Here is a 23,143-nt window from a genome sequence, read left to right as displayed (position 1 = left end):
GAAGATACACAATAAATTTAGTCCACAGCAAAGACGTTTGTTTGCTTTCATTTGCAGTCTCTAATATTACAAGGACCCACCCATCACACAGTTTGTCCAGAGGGGAACGGAGAGGAATAGGAGTACATGTAGCTGGGTTTTAGTTTTTGCATCATTTAGAAACAGTTGTTGTTAAAGATTTTCACATTGAAGAATTTGGTACAACACCCAGAACAAAATACAAACAGTTGTATGTTATTTATCATATTTATCAAATATGGTTTTATATTGAGAAAAAAAATATATTTTATCAAAAACGATATTTAAATAATTATTAAACACTCAAAAATATTGAAAATTGGTACAGATAAGTATCGATATCGATTCGTGGGTACCGGGAATTGGTATCGTATCGATTAAAATGTTAAAAGTGCTTATCCCTAGTTCAAGGCCTCTGTAAGTTGTAAAAATGGTTAAACAAATTGTATACGAGCACGAGGTTGACATGGAGCCCCAAGCAACAAGTTCTGTAATCTGGCACAGCCTCTGAAGCATGCTGCTGTTTCTCATGAAGAGTGTTGCCTACAATGATTCGCTGACTAAGATTCTCCGAGTGGGGCGTGGAGGGGTGCATTTTATAAGGAGAAGGAGGGCCTCAAACTTTGTGAGCCCTCTGGGGCCCTCTTGTGGCCTGAGGGTCCCATGCAAATTGCCTGCCTTGCCTGTCAACAAGCGGCTCCTCTAAATGATTGTTACAAAGGTTAACTTTAGTATAACAATAGTTAAAATATTTGTCAGTGTGTAAAAAATGTGCGTAATAATAGAACAATTTGTCTAAATGTGTTATGATAAATGCATTTTTTATTAGTAGTATTGAATTAAATGACTTTATTCTCATGGGTTTAGCACCCAATGTGTAATTAGAAAAGCCTAAAACTCTGCAGGATGAAGAATTTATACACTCAGCAATAAATCTGCCAGGATTTCTGAGTTTTCCTAGGAGAGAAGATATATTAAGGTTTCAATGAAGATCTCGGATACAAGCGGCCAAAATGAGTTTCCTCCGTAGGGTGGCCGGGCTCAGCCTTAGAGATAGGGTGAGGAGCTCGGACATTCGGGAGGGACTCGGAGTAGACCCGCTGCTCCTCCGGATCGAAAGGAGTTAGTTGAGGTGGTTTGGGCATCTGGTCAGGATGCCTCCTGGACGTCTCCCCGGGGAGGTGTTTCGGGCATGTCCTGCCGGCAGGAGGCCCCCGGGTCGACCCAGGACACGTTGGAGAGGTTACATCTCCAATCTGGTCTGGGAACGCCTTGGGGTCCTGCCGGAGGAGATAGTGGAGGTGGCCCGTGAGAGGACGGTCTGGAGCTCCCTAGTTGGGATGCTGCCCCCGCGACCCGGATAAGCGGAGGAAGATGACGACGGTTTCAATGACCTTCAAATGTTACATTTTTATGTTATAACTTGACTTTTGCTTGTGCTCTTATTGTGTAAGGTTTTTAACCCTCCCACTGTCCTAATGGGTGTGACTCCGCAAGGAAAGTTGACCACTGAGCAGGGTGAGGACCTCACCCCTGCCACATGGACCTCCAGCGATAAACCATCAACCCTGCTCAGTGGTCAACTTTCCTTGCGGAGTCAGCCATAAAGACCGTGGGAGGGATAAAGGAAATTTAGTCATCACTCTGTCATATTGGAAATAGTGTGAAATGGTACCATTTAAGCCCTAACCTCAACATTTACAAAAATGTGTTTATTATTTTAATATTTACGATATTATTACTTTACATTATGTTATGACCCTTGTTGCTCCAAATGAGGGGGAAAATGCTAAAGATATTTGAAAAGACAATTTTTTATTGTTATTTTCTTTGTAGGGAAGTAAAGGCATTGCCCAACAGTACTCCCACCCTGCCAAGTTTCCCATCTTTAACTTAGAGAAGTGGAGTTTAACTGTGAATTTTAAATCAGTTCTGCATTGCATGGCTGCCATTCTCTCAGATTTTACCTTACAAGCAGGAATGGTGGGTGTATAAGCTGCTTTAACTACTGGATTGATGTGGTGGGTGGGCAAGCTAAAAATTGTCTATAGACTCCAGATACAGTTCAGTGATGAAACAGAAAAGGGCATTTTGATGTAGAAATAAGAAATACATTTACTTTTTTTTTTTACAGCTGGTGGCATATTTTTGGAAACATGAAACGTAGAGTTGTGGATTATAATAATCCAGTGGCTAGTTTTGTGTATTTGAGTGCACTAATCTTTGTGTTGAAAATGGGGTTCATTTAGCATGTCAAGCCATCCTATACAGGTGCTGGTCATGAAATTAGAATATCACGACCAAGATAATTTATTTCAGTAATTTCATTCAAAAAGCAAAACTTTTATATTAGATTCATTCACTACACACAGACTGATATATTTTACAAGTTTATTTCTTTTAATTTTGATGACTTTTTTTTACCTCAAACGATTTTTTAGCAAATACCTGCAATCTCTCCTTTCGAACTGATGTGTTTCCCTCACAAATGAAAATAGCAAAAGTTATACCAACCTATAAAAACGGAGCGAAATGTCAGGTTTTTAATCACAGGCCAATATCACTACTCCCACAGTTCTCAAAAATTTTAGAAAAATTATTTGTTAATAGACTTGATAAACATCCAATATAGCTTTAGAGCGAAAAGGTCGACTTTGATGGCAGTGATGGAACTTGTAGAAGGGATATCTAATGCAATCGATAATAAGGAATATACTGTTGGTCTTTTTATAGATTTAAAAAAGGCGTTTGACACAATTGATCATTCTACATTAATGAATAAACTAGAGAGATATGGCATAAGAGGGATAGCATACAAATGGATGAAATCTTACCTGGATGACAGATGTCAATATGTTGAAATTAATCATGTAAAACCTAAGCAGTTGAAAGTTACTTGTGGTGTTCCTCAGGGCTCTGTGATGGGCCCTAAATTATTCATACCATATACATATACATGACAAGAATTGGTGACTGTGGTCATTCGCAACCCGAGTCGCGGTACCGTAATAGATCAAGAGGGTTTATATGAGGATAGAGTCAGGGGGAGGGAAAAAAGGCACACCAGAGTTACCCTCACCCGAGATCAGACATACATACATCGCAGAGCTCTGTATCTACAGACATTAAAGGGAGAATAGGCAGGTTTTGCTTGCTTTCCGCACTTTCTAATGTCTGCTTGTATAACCAAAATCAAAACCTATCTCCTTGCTGTGTGTTTGTCTTAACACCTTAATCTCACAGCTGAAATGTCTCCCTAGCCTTCCTTAGTATCTACAGGAGTGGTTCATCACTAAATCAAACCAATGAGCTGTGTTTGTGCTGTAAAACATGCAGGAAACATGCTGGAAACATGCTGCAACAGCGATTGGGGCTGGATGGCCTTTCATTAACCCTGTAACGGTTCATTTGAGCACTTACTGGCTCAAGAAAGGGATTTAGAAACATGAAAAAGCTGAAAAGTATACCTTTAATATAGAGGTGAAGGGAAGGACAAGACGTGGTGGAAAAAGTGCACAAGCAATAGGGATAACCACACCCTGGTCATCAGTACACACCCTGCAAAAAAAAACAACAACAAAAAAAAACGGATTCTGCTTCTCTTTTAAACTGTTTGCAGGAATAAAGTAAATTTACATAAGAAATTCAGCGTTTTGAATTTTTGAATATTTTATTCACTTTTACTTGAAGCGTGAGCCCATTTAAAAAAATGATATCACATCTTAGCCTAACAGATTTAATTAATATTTCATTCCGATGATGACCCAGCTGCGCTCATCACTTATGCAATTAATAATTACCGCCTCCTCCTGTTTCCACAGTGCTATGAAACTATCTACAGCTACCTTCAAATGCTCGTTCAAAATTCACGTTCTTTGATTACACCTCAGGAATTCCACTCTTTTCATTAATTTTTTACTCCCGTTCGTCATCTTCAGCATCCAAGAAATTGCTACTTTTAATTGAAAAACAATAATAAAAACATAATTTTCATGGGATGAGCTAAGAGAGATTTGTGTGTGACTGCAGCTGTCCTTGTCACAGGTGGTGGCTTTCCCATAAATCGGGATATTTTCTGCAACTGGAAAACCATAGATTAATCAACACCCACACTAAGGAAGCCACAGGGGTCAATGATCCTGACTTCTGCTTATAACTTATTCATGCGTCATGGCTTCATTCTGCACACCTGGGGAAAAGTCAATCTTCTTCACAGCGGGAACACTCGCCTTTAGGGACTAATTTTTCACAGAAAAAAATTGCTTTTTTCCTCAAACGCTTCAATTTATTCTCCTTTAGAGTTTTCAAATGACAGCTTTGGACACTATTTTGCCTGTAAAGTGATAATATCGAAGGGTTAGACATTTAAGATACTTCAAATGTTGGATTTGAAAATGCTGTTAAAGTGGACAAACGTCTACGCTTCACCAGCACAGCTTTGTTTAATTGCATTCAAGATGGCAGGAAGATGCTTGCCCACTAATATAATAATTTATTGCTCTTATGTTTGAAAAAGCATGTTAGCTTAAAGACACGCTTGGCTGTGAACATCGGAGAGCTTCTTATTAGGAATAAGCAGTCAGTGATACTAGCACGGCCCATAAGGTCAATACATGTCTCAGCTCAAGACCTGAGGAGATCGCGCTTTAATTCATTTAATTTAGGATAGTTGTTAGTGAAATAAACAGACAGAATAATCAGATTTGTTTGCTGTTTTCTAAAATGTACTACAGGACTTCAATGACCCAAATTATGACCCATTTGAGTGTGTAATAAATGACTTGTGGAAAGTTCTATTTTAAATTCAGTAATGCCCGTTGCAGTCTGCTCACACATTCTTAGCTTTACCATTGTTGATAAAGGTTTATCATTGTGTCGGGTCTAAAACGTATAAGCTAGCACAGTCAGCACATTGCTACCATACCATACCATACCACTTTATTTATATAGCGCTTTCAACACAGCATTACAACCATACAAAGCGCTGCACAAAAAACAAGCAAGAAAACACAAGTTAAAATAGTCAGGTAAATGGAAAATGTAAAAAGGAGCAAAGAAATAAAACAACAGACTATTAACAGTAAAAGCAAATAAAACCAGAATATAAAAACACAAAATTAAAATTGAATTGTCTAGGAGGGACAATAGATGAGCTAAGGAGTTATGGAAATTAGGGATCGAATGCATAAGTGAAGTAGAGGGTCTTCAGACGAGATTTAAAGACGCCGATAGAGGAAGCTTGCCTAACCTGCAGTGGTAATGAGTTCCATTACTTTGGGGCACAGACTGAAAAAGCCCTTTCCCCATGAGTCTTCAAACGTGCCTTCTGGACAGTTAAGAGGAGTTGATCTTCAGACCTAAGAGCTCGAGGAGGGTGGTAGTAATGAAGGAGATCACACAGATAGGGAGGAGCTTGACCGTTTAAGGATTTGAACGTGAGAAGTAAAATTTTATAATTGATCCTGAATTTAACGGGCAACCAGTGAAGCGTTTTAAGATGCTGTTATATGTTGATATTAACAACATTTCAAATAGCTAAAGGAAAAGTCAATTTGGCAAGTACTCGGACCATAGCAGTGTCACGAACGCCCTCATGCTGAAGTTTGTGCAAATTTGTTGAGATGTGCCTAAATTCTAATAGGTAATGATGAGTGGGGGGGGGGGGGGGGGGGTTTGGGGCCACCATCTAAAATACTGGCGGGTAACCCCTCCTTTCCACCAGACTTGTGAACGGAGTGTAACATAATAGAGGCATTTACCCGTGAGTGCCCTCCCAACACCTCAAAACGAGCAAAAGTGTTCCACCACACGTGATTTCAGCAGTTCACGTGATATCAAGGATGGAGAAAGATGGCAGCATGTATCCAAAATTGTTTTTTTTTTTCTGTTTTGTTTACCCAAGGGGTCATTTTGTTCTGAATTTTATGAAGTCAACATGGAAGTGGCAAAAATTACAGTTCCACTCTCTTTCGCTTGAGGCTGGCACTAGGGTTGCAACAAATCGAAAAAAATCAATGAATAAATGCTATGGCAATGCTTTTCGTCATCGATTCCTTGCATTCTGCAACTTTCTTTTGTGTTGTGCATCCTGTATGTAACGGTCAATGCACGTAGCTCATCTGTATGCGGCAGCAGAGCAGACTGAGGCAGATCAGAACAAGAGACACATTTATGTCACAACTACGATGAAAAAAGCTCAGTGTGTGATAAACAATTCTTGAAGTAGAACTCGTGCGACACCTTTTCAAGTTACTTTTTTCCCCAGAACTTAACTGAACAAAGATAAGTTGCTTGTCACTGTGTAAGGAAGATGCCTTTTACTGGCGCACAATGTGCCATCTAGGTGCTGTGGAGGAAAACGAAGAAACCAGCAAAAACACAAAGGCAGAAACAGTCCAAAGTTTGGGATCTAAAGTGCAACTACGCATAGATTAGCTAATGCTAGTGGGTAGCAGGCTTGCGATCAAGTGTTTTCCGAGAAAACACTATGGTCGTGAAACTAAGAATATCTAAACTCTATAAGCGGAAGACCACACCGTTCTATTTATTTTTCTCGTTTAATCCGATTAATCGCGTCAAACCCCCACCTGATTCATTGATGCTCCAAATAATCGGTTGTTGCAGCCCGAGCTAGCACCAGAAATAAGCAAATCCTCATTGGCTCGCATGTTAAAAATGCTAATTTCACAGCAAAAACAAACATGTTTACAGCCTAGTTAAAAAACAATCATTTTAGGTTTCATAGATCTAGTTTACATTCATGACAACTCTGACTAGGGTGTATTTTTTTTTTGTAACTTTTCTGTTTAAGTGCAATTTAGTGCTTAAAATTGTGAATGAACCGAAATCTGAAAATCCTCCGATGCGGGGCTGTAGTCATGCTGGTTACTTGTGGATCTCTGAGGGAGACCACAGAAACACCACAGCTCTTTCAGTGGATGCTGCTTCACTTTTGAGTCACTCATTTTTCTTGCTAATAGTTTGCTGGTTAAATGGGGGGAAATTCTATGTGTTTACCATAACACTGCTTGGTCTAAGATGGGTTGAAATATAACATCTTGGTGTGGCTGCTAAACTAGAGCTACATATCTGATCGAGGACAGAGGAGGCTATCAGGCTTTGCTGTTTCACCGCGGTGAACGATCCACGAGTCCGCCGCTGTTGACACCTCTGGGAGCATCGACATGGCTCCTGGCTCCATGTGGCACAGCACTGAGAGCCAGGCAGGAGCGCAACACAAAGCTGGGAGCTGAGTCGACGCTTTAGGAGCGTCGACAACAACAAACTCGTAGATCGTTGTCTATGGTGGACCAGCAAAGCCCGATATCTTTGGTCAGCTTACCTAGTTATGATTTTGTTATTACGCAGGCCAGAAGTGCCTTCAATTTGGGGTCGCTTTACCATGCTTTTCTTGCTAAAAACGCCTGGGGAAACTCTTTTAATTTCAGGTTAGCATGTAGCTAATTTCTCGTTGATCTCCAACTGTGGAACTTGAGCTGATGTAAAAGGCCACGGCACCCGACTACGATCGCAGCCATCGGAGGCTCTGCTTGCAATTCAACAGTCCCAGTCCACATTACATCCCCACAGGTGACCAGCAAGACTACATCCTCGCACAAAGCTAGGTGCGGGTGGGCTACCACAGAGCCCCTTCTTGGCTTCTAGGGTTAGCTAAGTTAGCTAGTAGCTACATTGATTCATTTGTTCCAACCCTGTTCCAACTGTAACAGCCACACCCTCAACTCCATCTCATTTCCCATTTTTGGATATTCTGGGCATTCTGAGATGTGTGACATGGCCAGAACGTCAATGGTGGGAGCCTCCCATTTGGCTCCCAACCTTCCCGCCGCAGAGCAATGGGCAAGCTATTTCCATCCTTTTAATGCGTCAGTGTGTTAACCTCGGCTATGGAGGTTACACAGGAAACGAGGTACGCTTTTTACTAGTCAAACAACTGCAGATCTGAACTTGACTTTCATTTAGAAATTTTTCGGATGTTTTACACTGCTTTCGAGTTTGTCTTCCTGTCTGGACCGATCTGAACTGCAGAGCTTGAGTTCTGGAAGCATAGCGTGTAAAAAAAAGACTGAAAATGTAAGCAACACACAATCCTTATGCTTCTATGATGTGCTCAAAATGTGATGCCTCACAGCCAGAGGTAAGGCACCTGTCAACTATAATGGCGGCTAAATGCAGCAAAGCAAGTTTTGTGGCCGTTTAGCAACATTTTCATGTTTGATGGAAGGAAGGGGTTATTTTCACACATATCCTGCCTTCACCTCATATTGCTAATGAAAGACCAATTCATGCAAACCTATGGGAGTCGGTTTCTTTACTGCCTCTCTCCAAGATCTTTTAGTGGAATTCCATTCATTTTTATGACTGGTAAATTCTTCTTTCATTATACCTTTATAAAATTATGTGAAATTACAACATTGTAAAAAAAAAAAAAAAAAAAGGTGTGCCCATGTAAACACTGGAAAAAAAAGCAAGTTAGGTCCCAGAACATGTTTTTTTTCTTTTTGTTTGACTGCAGTTAGCCAGTTGCCCTTGAGGCCATGTCCAACAAGGTCTCAAGACTGCTGTCTTTGTTTTCCAGTGGTGAGCGAGCCTGGTAATCCTCCCATTGTAGGCTACACTAAACAATATCCTTTCTAAAGCTGGTACAAACTAAGCATCCACACGGTTTGATGACTTTTTAGACTTTAGGATGAAATTTTTGACACCTGAGAGCAAGCTATGATTGTTTCGACGTAAAACAAAGATCTGGGTAGAAGCAGACATGCATTTCTGAGTCATTTCTTCTGCAGTATTTAAACAGTAACACCAACAGGCAGTTGTGCTGTCACACAAAGGTTCATCCCTTGGGACAAAGCTTCTTAAAGCAGCTGACATTTGCTTCCAACATGTTTGCACTCTATGTGTCTTGCTTCCCTATCGAGCTTGATCCGATCCCCTCAGGCCAAGCCAGCACCTTGTTTCTATTCTCCTAACATCAACACAGATAAATACTGCCAGCTACTGACACACAAGGCCAGCTCTCTTACTCTCCCACCAACAGACCCTTAAATATTTAATCAATAAACAAGGAACACTGTTCCAATGCACAAAGAAAAAAGCATTCAGGATTGTACATATTACAAAATGCAGTTTTTACCTCCCAGTGTGTGTTATGTCAAAATGATTTAGTCCTAATAATGATCTATAAATTCCATCCCAGTGTGAAGACCCTGACTTGGAAGGGGCAAATACCTCCAACTCAAGTTTCAAGGCAAATGGCTCTTAAAAGAAACTAACTCTGAAAAGAGCTGGTTTAGAAATCTGTATTGAACAACAGGGTGTCTGGCACTAGCCTGGCAAGCCATCCTATATACAGCCAGGTCCATGCATATTGGGACATTGACACAATGCTAACGTTTTTGGCTCCATACACCACCACAATGGATATCAAATGAAACAAACAAGATGTGCTTTTACTGCAGACTGTCAGCTTTAATTTGAGGGTATTTACATCCAAACAGAAGAACGGTGTAGGAATTACAACAGTTTGCATATGTACCTCCCACTTGTTAAGGGACCAAAAATATTGGGACAATTGGCTTCTCAGCTGTTCCATGGCCAGCTGTGTGTTATTCCCTCATTATCCCAATTACAATGAGCAGATAAAAGGTCCAGAGTTCATTTCAAGTGTGCTATTTGCATTTAGAACCTGTTGCTGTCAACTGTCAAGATGAGATCCAAAGAGCTGTCACTATCAGTGAAGCAAGCCATCATTAGGCTGAAAAAACAAAAGAAACCCATCAGAGAGATAGCAAAAACATTAGGCATGGCCAAAACAACAGTTTGGAACATTCTCATAAAGAAGGAATGCACCGGTGAGCTCAGCAACACCAAAAGACCCGGAAGACCACGGAAAACAACTGTGGTGGATGACCGAAGAATCCTTTCCCTGGTGAAGAAAACACCCTTCACAACAGTTGGCCAGATCAAGAACACTCTCCAGGAGGTAGGTGTATCTGTCAAAGTCAACAATCAAAAGAAGACTCCACCAGTGTGAATACAGAGGGTTCACCGCAAGATGTAAACCATTGGTGAGCCCCCAAAACAGGAAGGCCAGATTAGAGTTTGCCAAACATCTAAAAAAGCCTTCACAGTTCCGGAACAACATCCTATGGACAGATGAGACCAAGATCAACTTGTACCAGAGTGATGGGAAGACTGGACTCATGGATTTTCAATGAGGACACATCAATCGACTTTTGCCTGTTGCCCAGCGATTGAATCTGAGCTTGAGCTAATCAGAGACCCTATTATTGCCGGCACCAAGGTGCACACAGGCACAAAGGATTTGTTAATTGAAGGCCACTACTGGAGCTATGCTGCCTGTGTTGTTGGCTTTTATCTTTACTACAACTATACTTTGAATCTAAAGATTGGCTTGCAACCTTTACTGTTGCCTCCTTACCTATGTAAGGTTGTCCTACTGGTTAGGGTTCTGTAATGGGATCACCATAACCAGTAGGACAATACATACGATGTGTCAAATCTGTCGATTGAACTTCTATACTTGGGCCTATATTTGGCACTAAAACATTTTTGTTCATTATCCTGGGCAGGATTTGCATAAAGATGTTGACTAACAGTCAGATTTTTCTCTGACTGGAGATAAATGGTCTTATCTTCCATCTCTGGCAGTTTTTAAATCTCGTTTAAAGACCCACTTTTACACTTTGGCTTTTAGACAGTGACTCGTTTTAGTGTTTTATTGTGTCATTGTTTTAATGTGCTCTTAGTATTCATCATGTTTTCTCTGCTTTTAATTGAGATTTTTATCCTTTGTTTTAGCTCCTTGTGATGGGTGTGTTTTGTTTTAGCCTGTGCAGCACTTTGGGCAGCTCCCATGCTGCATTTTAAATGTGCTATATAAATAAACTATGCTATGCTATGCTATGCTATCTTCCACCCTTCACCAATGGGTCATTGTTTAGGGGTAATGACTAAACAAAAGGCATCACAATAAGAAGTGGAAAAAGAAATTAGCTTCCATGTCAGAGTAGCCGTTTTCACTCTTAGAGATGGGATGAGAAACAGAGTACAGACTCAACTGCTCATCATCGAAAGAACCTGTTTGAGGTAGTTTGGGGATCTGACATGTTCCACTAGTCCAATTTTTGGGCAAATGCAGGAGTTGGGTGTCGTGGACTCTTGGGATCTTAGCATAAGCTGTTGATCCCCACAAGTGGTGATTTATGAATGGAAGAATTGTAAGAAACGATCTGAGCTTCAGGTTATAAAAATAAATGTATTACCTTTTTAATGCTAAATTGCTAATGCAACTTTTGCAATCGATTAGGTAACACTTACTTGTGGAACTTTTTCAGGGGTATTACTCCATTGAAAACATTTGGACTGAAGTCTTCAGTTTAAATTGGTAATATACAGAACAAAACTGTGTCACAAGTCAACAAAGGATCACGGTTTAAACTACCTTTCATTGCCAGGAAACAGGAAATATCCACTTTGAGTCAACAACAATGAGCTGAGAGGGTGAATGATGACTTGAAGCAGTGTTCAATTTAGATTCATACTGGTCATTTATGATGCTTTTGTAGTTCAGTTTGTTGACTAAACTCACCTTTTTGTGGTTCAAATGTTTGAAAATTGGGGATTTATTGTGAAAAAGCAACTTACACTGTCTTGTTTGGATCATATCAGAGCAATTTTCTTTTATTTCATTAAAATATTCCACATAGTTAATAGTTGTTTTTGTTTCTTGCTTAATAGAAAACTTCAGTATGAAGTCTAAATTGGAAGATTTTTATAAAGCTACAATGGCAAATCAGCAAAACTCTAGCTTTTAAACACTGACCCTGTCACGAAACTCTCACCCTTCCGGTGGCCTATCATCCCTTGGCCACGCCCACTAATTCTGGAACCCACTGTAAACAAGGGAACTCTAAACACCATTCCCTGTTGATTGCATACAAACGTCTTTTGTTTTTGTAGATTTCAAATAAAATGTTTTTCTTTTTGGGACTCTGGTAGTTTGTCCTAAAGTTGAAGTGGAAGCAACTGGCTGTTTCTCCTTCCCTGATATTATTGAGTGGAGAACCTCTCACACCAGTGATGTTCTGCTGCAGAATGTGCGAGCACGTAGTGAATGGAGGACCCAGGTAAATGTTAGCCTGACCAGCTAGACTCTTCTTCTGTTTAATTCTGCACAGATAAAGTCTAGTAACGCTCCTATTAAAAATAACCCCACCCCCTGAGAGTTCTAACCGAGCCAATTAGCACTGCGCAGAGTACGTCTGGTTACTCAAAGGCTGAGAGGCGGGCCTATCCAGCACAAAAATAACCAATCAGAAAAAAGACGGAAATGCTGACTGTACCGTGTGCCGCTGTAGTTTTTTAGCTGTAGTAAAAAAGGCATTTGGCAACAGCACAAACATCTTATTTTTTCTAGAAGAAAGGCATTTAGAGCTTCTACTTGTTGTTTTTAAGACATTCAAGTCATTAAGAACAGGGGAAAGAGCCACAGCGAACTCCGCTTTAGTCGCCATGTTTATGAGAAACTCAGTGCTGTGAGACATACGCTGCTCAGCGCTGATTGGCTCGGTTAGAATTCTCGGGGGGGGGGGGGGGGGGGGGGGGGTTATTTGAGTAGGAGTTACCAGACTCTCTCTGTGCAGAATTAAACAGAGGAAGAGTCTGACTGGCCAGGCTAGGTGAATGAAGAACTGCATTAAGGGTTATTTTTCCAACACAGCAAAAGAGTTGTTTTACTTTGTTTCTGCTGATGTTTCAGCTAAGGCTTGCCTTGCTCATAGCTCGCCGCTGGTGTCAGCGTCACTTCCTTCTCCATTTATTTGCGGGCAGCAGAGGACAGTATCACCCTTGGGAGGCAGCAGAGGGCAGGTTTTGGATCGAGTCGTGTTATTGGGTTAGGCGTTTAGACAAATGCAAGAAAACTACATCATTTTTAAATCTCCACTAAACATTTATAGTTATACTATTTTAGAACGTTGTCAAGTAGCATGAAAAAAATGCTTGAGGCCAGCTTGTTTTGCAGATTTGCCATTGTAGCTTTAAATCCTACAGTTGGGGTTTCTCTACAATGTATCTAAAACAAATGTATAAATTTTGCAGAAAGATGCTTATCATAAAAAAATGACAGTTTCTTGGACACCTGCTTGAATCAAAGCCTACATTTTTAATAAAAGTGCCAATATTTAATTTATTGGACTAACTGGTCATATAAAGTGTAATTCTTATTACAACATCTTTAAAACCACAACTTTTGTCTTATTAAAAGAATATAAGTAATTTTTGTTTATACCAAAGACAAAATATGTAATTCTTATGTCTTACTTCTTCTACGCCAATCTGAATGAGTGATCAGACCCCATTTGTTCCCATTAAGCACGTTTCAGGTCTTAATAATAGATCTAACTTCTAATTGAGTCCCTTTTAAAATATTCAAAATGGTTTATCTGCATTAGAATGCATTGTAGGCTGTGCTATTCACACAAATATCCCCACAGATTAATCAGTTAGACCCTACTTATGCTCTGTAGTGGTTGATGCAAAGACGATGTGTTGAGAGAAGCTGAATCTCTGCAGTCAGAAGACAGCTTTGTAAAATCTGTGTGGCTGGCTGAGATGAAATGGAACACAAGCACTTGATGAGTTCACGGCCCATCTTATCACCCACTGTCCGTGGCTCTCAGAGGCTTTGTCACGCTGCAGATTAACGTTCAAGTGCCGTGTTTGGTCACCCGTACAACAAACTGGTCCATTCACATTGCCTGGTATCCCTCGGGTGGATGAAAAGAGACCACTGGAAAAGAAATGACTCCGCTTCTATTTAAGTTCCCTCCTACATCTCTCCAAATTCAGCCTTATGTCTTTTTACTCTATTCAAAAGGCATTTTCTTCAGCTTTGGTGTAAGGCGATAAAGTGGCTCGGAGCCAGTGTTTGGCTATTGGGGAGCTGAAACATAAATGCCAAGATGGATGGGATTTTATAGCTGGAATGTGGGGGGTTTGGCTGGGCATGAAAAAGATTTGACACACTGGTACTCAGTGGAGCCAAGACCCCTCAGTTTGATACCCCGCTGAGCTGTAAATGTGGCTGAGAGAGTCGGAACTGGAATTAATTTCAGCAAAGACTTCAAAATGGAAATCTTGGTTGCATTTTTAAAACATATCAAGTATAAAGGAGAAAAAAAAAGTCTAAATTAGGCAAAAGCACTGTGTTCAGCCTCCACTCCACTTAAATGCTGCAGGATAGCTACAAACCTTCCTCCACACATGGTTTCACTTCATTTTAGCTCAGCACCTGCGACTCCAGGTATTCAACTGTCACATCCTGCTTCATTCAGCTAACACTTCCCTCCTACACATGTCAGCACTGATAAGACAGCTGAGTGGAAGGAGTCTATAACGAAGGAAAATGTGGGTTTAAAATGTTGTGGGGTGATGATGACACAAAATTGTTGAAATGGTTTGTTAAAAAAACAATAAAGCATTTTATCTGTCATAAAGAAAAAAGGTAGATGCATATGCAAGATACCTGGGAATGGTAAATGGCCTGTATTTAATATAGCGCCTTCTAGAGTCCTGGAACCCCTCAAGGCGCTTTACAACACAATCAGTCATTCACCCATTCACACACACACACTCACGCACTGGTGGGGATGAGCTACAATGTAGCCACAGCTGCCCTGGGGCGCACTGACAGAGGCGAGGCTGCCGAGCACTGGCGCCACCGGTCCCTCCGACCACCACCAGCAGGCAACGTGGGTTAAGTGTCTTGCCCAAGGACACAACGACAGCAACAGACTGAGCGGGGCTCGAACCTGCAACCTTCCGATTACGGGGCGAGCACTTAACTCCTGTGCCACAGTCGCCCATGGCCCATGAAGGTCTTCGACAAAAGATTAGCAGACTTTACATTGCCTTAACTTAGAAACGAACAACAAATGGGTATCAAACCGTAACGTCATCTTGTGAAAGTAACCCCAAACATGTTTATTATCGAGAACTCAGCTTAGAGAAGTAGTCATTAATTCATTGCAGCATATATAAACTTTTTGTGTTATTCCTTTGCTGTGTCAGTTGCACTTTTCGTCATTGTGTCGAGTATTGTTTAAAACACTATCCCAGTCAGACTAAAACCTCACATCTCTATTTTGGCTTATTTGATGATCAATTTCATGTTCCTACATGAATCAGCTCTACTGGTCATATTTTAAATCTATCAGTGGTTTAAGGGATGCCCTTTCAACACAGAAGGTGTAGAAAGAGATTTAAGTCATTGCATTCAATGGCCCGGAAATCTGGACAGATGGTAGCAGAATGCTAAACGATTTTGCTCTGTAGGTTGTCCTAGCCACGCTCTATTGTAGGTTCAACCGGCACGACCAGTCTTGTGTCTTGCCAATTAAAGTGCTCTATCAGTTTGATGGGCAGGATTAGCACCAGAACTTCGACAAAGTGAAACAACAAAGATTGTAATGACTAATTTGAAAGATCTCATCAACTTTGGACAATTTAGACTTGAGTTTTACTTTGAGTCAAAAGCAGGTAGAGGTACTTAAGTCCTTTATTTAGAAAAAGGATGTATTGGCGTCTTCAACAGTGTACAGCAGACTGCTTTGTTGACTAACATCAATCTTGGTGAGTACACTGCGTTGTTCATTGTTTAATAGCATGTGGAGAGTTTGAAAGACAACCATAGATTCCGCCCCACGACTGAGATCTGTCCATGGGTTGAGGCCTTACTCTGTATTCAAAACATGTATCCTGAAATGTTCAGTGTTTAAGGATGGAAGGGTGTTTTTAAGCCAACAGTGAGGATGTTACAACAACCTAACATTATTGAGCTGCAGCTAGCCAGGAGAGCACAATTTGGTCTGTAAATCAGTTTTAGCAGGCATGGGAGCACGGTGGGAGGGGCTCTCCAGCATGAGATATTGTAGGTGTGGCATGACAGCCTTGCAAATTTTTCTTTTTACAAATTTGTGTCTCTAACATATCATAAACAAACCAATGAGATGCTGGCTTTTCACTCCAGTGTGAACGTCTTTTTTCCTAGAGTTTAGATCTCATTTTCTCCTTTGGTCAGCAAATGGTTAAAATAGACCTTTCTTTTACAGTATATTTTTTCTTAAGTATCAACTTCTGATGACTTATTAATAGCACTATCACGTTTGTGTTTGTTTCATAACCTTGAAATTGACCAATGAGGACATAGTGAAAATACAAACTCATCAAATAAGTACAATAAGAGGAGACTTTGTGAAAGAAGCTGTGGTTTCAATAGGGGACTTTGGCTTCCTTTATACTTTAGTCCAAATAAGCAACGTCATTTACCTGAAGAGAGAATAGACTCTAGTGGACCATACTGTTATGCAAAGAAATGCCTTCATAGTATGTGTTAGGTTTGCTAAGCAAGACAACAGAAAAATATTGTTCTTTGGATTGAAAAATTCTCTGAAGATCAACGCATTAAATCGATTATTCTGTTGTTTTACAAATTTATTTGAAAACTGAGACTAAAACTGGCTTTAAAATCTCTGTATAGTGTTGTGTTTGCCTAAATTAGCAAGACCTTGTCTAGGAATACAACAAAAGATGAAAACAATTCAGACACCTGGAGTGGACGCTGGCGCGTTTTTGCAGCCGCTGCTCACCGGTGATTTTAACGTGATTTTATCGTGTTTTACTTTTTATGGAGCACTACATTGTAGATGTCCTAAGCGGGTGTTATATTTTTTCTGCCTCCATTGGATCCTGTTTGGTTGTCAGTTTATTGTTTGGGTGTACAAGCGGACTAAACCTACCTCTCACTCCTCCTGGCTGTTGACCCGCTGCTATCGGCTAGCTGACCACCGCTGTTCATCATGTGGACCTGCAAGTTATTTATCTGGTTGACCCTCCTCTGGTCTGCCCTGTCCCTTCTCCTCCAACCTGGGGCAGCTCTGTTCCAGTACACGGCGGCTGATCTCCTCCTGCTACGCGGGCATCTCTCTGTGCCTCCGCCGGTAGCATTACAGCTCCACCCGGAGATCGTCCTTCCTCCCCGCCGGAGATACATCCATCGTGGGTCTCGCCGTAACTTCCAGCTGGATAACTCTCACTCAATCACCTCATACTGGTCCACAACTCGTCATCCTCGCCTCAACACTGGCCGGACTGCGGACCTTCGCTCGCTAGCCAGCCTGGCGAAGACAGCAACCTTCAACCACAACAATACCGTCAACTTCGGCCTCCTGAATGTCCGCTCTCTCACAAACAAGGGTCAGCTCATTCAGGACCTCATCACCGACCATAAACTGGACTTCATCGGGCTCACGGAGACCTGGCAGCAACTTAACGACTTTTCCCAACTTAACGCTTCCGCTCCCCCCGGCTTTGTTTACCTTTCCTATCCACGTGGCTCCGGTCGCGGGGGCGGTCTCGCGCTGCTCTATCGCGAGAAGTGGAAGGTGCTGCCTGTCTCCACTCCTGCCTTCAGCTCCATGGAATCTTCTGTTTTTCAAATACCCGGTCCCACTCCTACAGTTATAGCCTTGATCTACCGCCCACCCAAGCCCAATAGTGACTTTTTAAATGACTTCTCCTCATTACTCACCCAGCTCACTACCCTCTCCCCCAATGTCATTCTGCTTGGTGATATAAATATTCATATGGACAACTTGAACCTCCCCCTCACCAGAGACTTCTCCTCCTGCCTCAACAGCTTCGATTTTCAAACATATTCTAATTTTCCCACGCACATTAAAGGTCACTCTCTTGATTTAATCTGCTGCTCTGGTTTAACCCCATCTAACTGTTCTGCTAATGATGTAAATATATCTGATCACTTTTTTCTGTCATTCAACATCCCCCTCTGCTCTTTAAGAACTAAGCCTATCCGTCACATCTCATTCCGCAATATCAAAAACATTAACCCAGACACCCTGTCATCTATTATTAACACTATATCCATCCCTAGTTCTGCTTCTCCTGACCATCTTGTTTCTCATTATAACTCCACACTCCACAATATCTTGGATTCTCTTGCCCCAGTCAAAACTCTGTCCGTCTCCTTTACTAACTCTGCCCCCTGGTTTACCCCTGAACTCCGACAGATGAAAGCCAAAGGACGTCAACTCGAACGCCTCTATAAACGAACTGGTCTTGCAATACACAAAGAAATGCACAAAACTCATCTGCTTCAATACTTGGACTCAATTAAACATACAAAATCTGCTTTCTACTCTGGATTGGTTTCCTCCAATGAAGGCAACTCCAGGACTCTGTTCTCAATAATGCGCAATATTTTTCATCCCCCGGACTCTCTACCCCCCCACCTGTATTCTGCTGACTCATGTAACTCTTTATTAACCTTCTTTATTCAGAAAATTGCTTCCATACACCAGCAATTAATTCCAAGTTCTTCCCCTCCCCCTGAGATTTTTTCACCCGGCCAGTCATTTTGTTCCTTTCTTCTTCCCACCTCATCCGAAATATCTGATATTATCTGTAAATCCAAGCCCACCACCTGCTCTCTCGACCCCCTCCCTACAGTTTTGGTTAAAACATGTCTCACCTCCCTTCTCCCTCTCATAACCACCATAATCCACTCCTCCCTCTCTACCGGTATTGTTCCCTCACTTTTCAAAACTGCATCTATTACTCCAATATTAAAGAAACCCGGCACCAATCCCAATAATTTCAATAATCTTCGTCCCATCTCAAATCTTCCCTTTCTTTCAAAAATCCTTGAAAAAATAATCTCTGCTCAACTCCATGCTCATCTCACGCTCAATAGCCTCTATGAACCCTTCCAGTCTGGCTTTCGTCCTGGCCACAGTACAGAAACTGCACTCATAAAAATCACCAATGACCTCCTCACTGCTGCCGATACTGGACTGCTCTCCATTCTCATCCTCCTCGACTTGAGTTCAGCCTTTGATACCATCTCTCACACCATCCTCCTCCATAGATTGTCTTCCCTTGGCATTTCTCATACCCCGCTTGATTGGTTCCGTTCATATCTCTCTGGTCGTACTCAGTTTATTCAACTCAAATCCTTCACTTCCCGTCCCTTCCCTGTCACTACTGGCGTCCCCCAAGGCTCTGTTCTCGGTCCACTCCTTTTCATCACTTACCTTCTTCCCCTGGGAAATATTTTCCGTAAATTTGACATCCATTTTCATTGTTACGCGGATGACACCCAGCTCTATGTATCCTCCAAACCCTCCTCTTCACTTCCTCCTTCCTCCCTCACCAATTGTTTATCTGAAATCAAAGACTGGTTCACATCAAACTTTCTCAAACTCAACAGTGATAAAACAGAAATGTTACTTGTCGGCACTAAATCTTTTCTATCCAAAATCCACAGCTTTACACTTCCCGTCGACAACTCCTTAGTTTCCCCCTCCCCTCAGGTCAAGAGTCTGGGTGTCATCCTCGACTCCTCACTATCCTTCCAGTCCCACATAAACAATATTACCCGGTCTGCCTACTTCCATCTACGTAACATTAACCGCCTACGCCCCTCCCTCACTACTCACTCGGTCGCCATTCTTGTCCACAGCCTCATCACTTCCCGTATTGACTACTGCAACGCTCTTCTCTTTGGTCTTCCTCACAAATCCCTCCATAAACTCCAACTTCTCCAGAACTCGGCAGCCCGCATCATTTCCAGAACTCCCTCCTTCCACCACATCACACCTGTTCTTCAGCAGCTCCACTGGCTCCCTGTCACTTCCAGAATCCAATTCAAAATTCTGCTATATACATTCAAAGCCATCCATAACCTAGCTCCACCGTACCTCTCAGACCTCCTTCATCCTTCAACCTCCACCCGTTCCCTCAGGTCCTCCTCCTCCATCCACCTCTCAGTCCCACCTTTCCGTCTGGTCACTATGGGGAGCAGGGCCTTCAGCCGCTCTGCTCCCCAGCTCTGGAACTCACTTCCTCCTGACCTCCGTAACATTGATTCCCTCACTCTCTTTAAAACCAGACTCAAAACTCACCTGTTCCGTCTGGCATTCCAATAATTACTCTCTTTGCTCCAATCTGTCTGTTTGTTTTATGCTGTTTTATCTTTTATTGTTGTGTATTTTATCTCTGTAAAGTGTCCTTGAGTGTTCAGAAAGGCGCTGTTGAAATAAAATGTATTATTATTATTATTAAAAGAAAAACAAATCAATAAATAAACTTTAAAAGTCTTGTAGAAATAAAAAAATATATATAATATGCAAGGCTAATTTCAGTAATCAGATTACATTCTATTTCAGAGTCCAAACAAAGCATTCTCCAAAACAATAATAGCATGTGCTGCCATGCTGGGACCACATGGAGCAGTTAAACCCTCTAAACTCTACCCCTCCAACCCGTCCAGTTCTGACCCACTCCACCCCTCCGATGTACGACATCCTATTATGAATGACCTGCACACACACACAAAAAACAAAGCCTCCAAAAGACTTCCCAGAGAAAGTGAATTGAGCAACAAAGGTGGCACTTACGTTGAAGAGCCTCACATGGTCCTCCGGCTGAAAAAAGAAGCGAGGAGTGATTCCACTCTGAGGCAACAATAAGAACCTTGGAGGAAAAGCAGGAGAGGCAGTCAACGTGAGATGGAAGGAGAAACCGTGACTTGGATTTCAAAGATAGAGGCATCAGACAGAAGCATCCAACGATCCAGCAAATCAAAACACTTTGAATCTTTTCCTGCATCATCCCTCCTCCCCCTCCTCCTCTTTCTCAGTTTTGCCCCCCTACCACCGACCCGTGCCTTTGGGTTTCACTTGTCATGTGTTCAAGCTCAGGCAAGCGTGAAGTGGGCAGAGGGAACCGCCGCTTCAAGTGTTTTGTCCAGTCCTGCTTCCATTAGGTGGAACATTGAGCCTTTTTAGCTCCGTTAGTTTTCTGATCCAAAGGATGCGAGATCAGGATCATAACTCCTCTAAACAGTGAAAATGCTTCAGGTGTCTCAAGAGATTATTTTATTTTTCATAAGCAGTCCTGTATTTAAAGTTTAATCCCAAAAATTCAGTTTGAACAGAAAGATTAGATGAATTGTTGCCGATTGCTCCAATTACGCTGAGTCTTTTGTCACTTGTCTGCAGAGAGCTGATGCAAACAACCTTGGTTATATTTTATTTTTCTTTTATTCAATTTTTAAATTGCTCTCATTGGTCGTCACTCAAGGGAGCAGCAGAAAGAACTTCCACTTTGAGCACTTAAGGCTGAAATGGAATTCTGCAGTTTTATTTGCTAATGGAGCGTTTCTAAAATAAAACCAAGAAAGATTGTGGAATGGGAGTATAAACTCCACATGATCAAAGCTTTAGTTCTCCCACCTATAGCTTTTATTTATTTTGTTTAAGCCAACAATTTTTTAAATCTAAGTTACAGTTTGTACTTTGTAACCCCAATTATTTTTGAAAACACACATTATATTGTATATTCACAAACACATTTGATCACCACTTGGTAAAACTGGAACAAAAAAAACTTACATTTTTGTTCCATTTTTACCAAGTGATGACAAAAAATGGTAACACTTATATGTATTTTATAACTAAAAGTGCAACATTTTCATCCTTTCTACAGTACTTCTTTTATTTCATATCAGATTTGTAAAAATGTAAGTATTAAAGGGATACTATGCAGTTGTGCTTGCTTTTAGCACCCCCTAGTGTCTGTTATGAATTATCTGCGATCAAAGCAAAAGTGAAACTTTTCTCCTTGCTGTGTGTGTGTGTGTTTTTTTTACACCTCCATCTGAAAGCTTTCATTACTGTGAAGCAGTTCTTCACTAAATCAACCAAATCAGCTGTGTTCATTATCTAAAACATGCAGCTGAAGGCAGACAGCAGTGACAAGTATGTAAGCTGAAGTATGTGGCGGCCCGGCACTCTAAAGTTGCAAATGCGGTATTCTGGCCACAAAGGGCAGTGGGGAGTGATATTTAAATAACCCTGTAAAGGGTCATTTAGACCAATGATTAAAAATATGAAAAAGTTACATAGTATCCCTTTAATTCTAAACCATAATGTGCATTTGTTGCATGCTAAACTATCGACTGAATTTATATGCATTATCCATCGTCTAGTTGAGTCCATTTTAGATGATTGGTGGATATGTGGTCTCTTAGCTTTGTCAAAGTGCTAACACCCCTCAAACATGGAACTCTAGGTCAATCCATTTATAATTTTAGTTTAAACAACTGCAAAAGTAGATTTTTTTTACTTGAAGCTCCTAACCTCATAATCCAATATGGCTGCCTAGTGCATAGAAAGTATGCAGCTGGGCTGGCTTCGAAGCGAGGCTGTAGCCATGCTGGATCTCTGAGGAAGACCATAGAAACACTGCAGCTCTTTTTGTTGACACTGCTTCACTTTTGAGACACTCAACCACATTTTTCTTGCTGAAAACACCCGGAAACAACTGAGGCTCCGTTTGTAATTTAACAGTCCCAGTCCATGTTAGATCTTCACAGGTGTTCAGCATGACTACAGCCTCGCACAGGAGCCAGTCTGCTGTGTGGGTGGGATACCCCAGTCCAAGGAGCCCTTCTTAGCTTCTTGGGTTAGCCAAGTTAGCTAGTGGCTACACTGGTTCATTTGTTCCAACCCTGTTCCAAATGTAACAGTCCCACCCTTAGCTCCACCTCTTTTCCCATTTTTGCATTGTCTAGGCATGACAGGACCTGTGACAGTCAAAATGGAGGTGGTGGGAACCTCCCATTTGGGCACAAAAACTTATAATTTAAGCTGATAGACACACATTGTCCAGTATATACGTATGTCGATGGTTTGTACTAGGACAACCTTTGAATAGGTACATTGTTATATCCGCTCTTTTTCTCGATTTTAGTTGTCTCTTGTGATGACAGTTCCAACTTAAGACATTTATATAGTTGTATGGTGAAGTCAGAGTAATTGTTCAGTTAAACATCTACCTATATTAATGACATCAACTCTAAAAATCTCCTTTTTCTAAAAATGTGTCTGTTTGCTGCATAGATAGCAACGTAGGATTTGTAAGCTTACTCTAATTTCCCTCTGGGATTACTCTAATTTCCCTCTGGGATTAATAAAGTATCTTTGATTTGATTGATTTG

The 23,143-nt window shown here is 41.3% G+C and overlaps 1 protein-coding gene across 1 annotated transcript in view; it reads right to left on the bottom strand.

The window, feature by feature from the left end:
• The window catches only part of LOC107381064 (E3 ubiquitin-protein ligase Midline-1), a 153,920-nt gene extending 133,207 nt beyond the window's left edge, over positions 1–20,713 (bottom strand). The window contains exon 1 of the mRNA XM_054743149.2: positions 20,541–20,713. The gene's annotated coding sequence lies outside the window, so the exon portion shown is untranslated. The remainder of the gene's footprint in view (positions 1–20,540) is intronic.
• Between the last annotated feature and the right edge of the window lie 2,430 nt (positions 20,714–23,143).

This window comes from Nothobranchius furzeri, chromosome 14, assembly GCF_043380555.1.
Source record: "Nothobranchius furzeri strain GRZ-AD chromosome 14, NfurGRZ-RIMD1, whole genome shotgun sequence".
Taxonomy (NCBI): domain Eukaryota; kingdom Metazoa; phylum Chordata; class Actinopteri; order Cyprinodontiformes; family Nothobranchiidae; genus Nothobranchius; species Nothobranchius furzeri.
The sequence above is the reverse complement of the archived record's forward strand: the minus strand, read 5'-3'. Positions and strand labels throughout refer to the sequence as shown.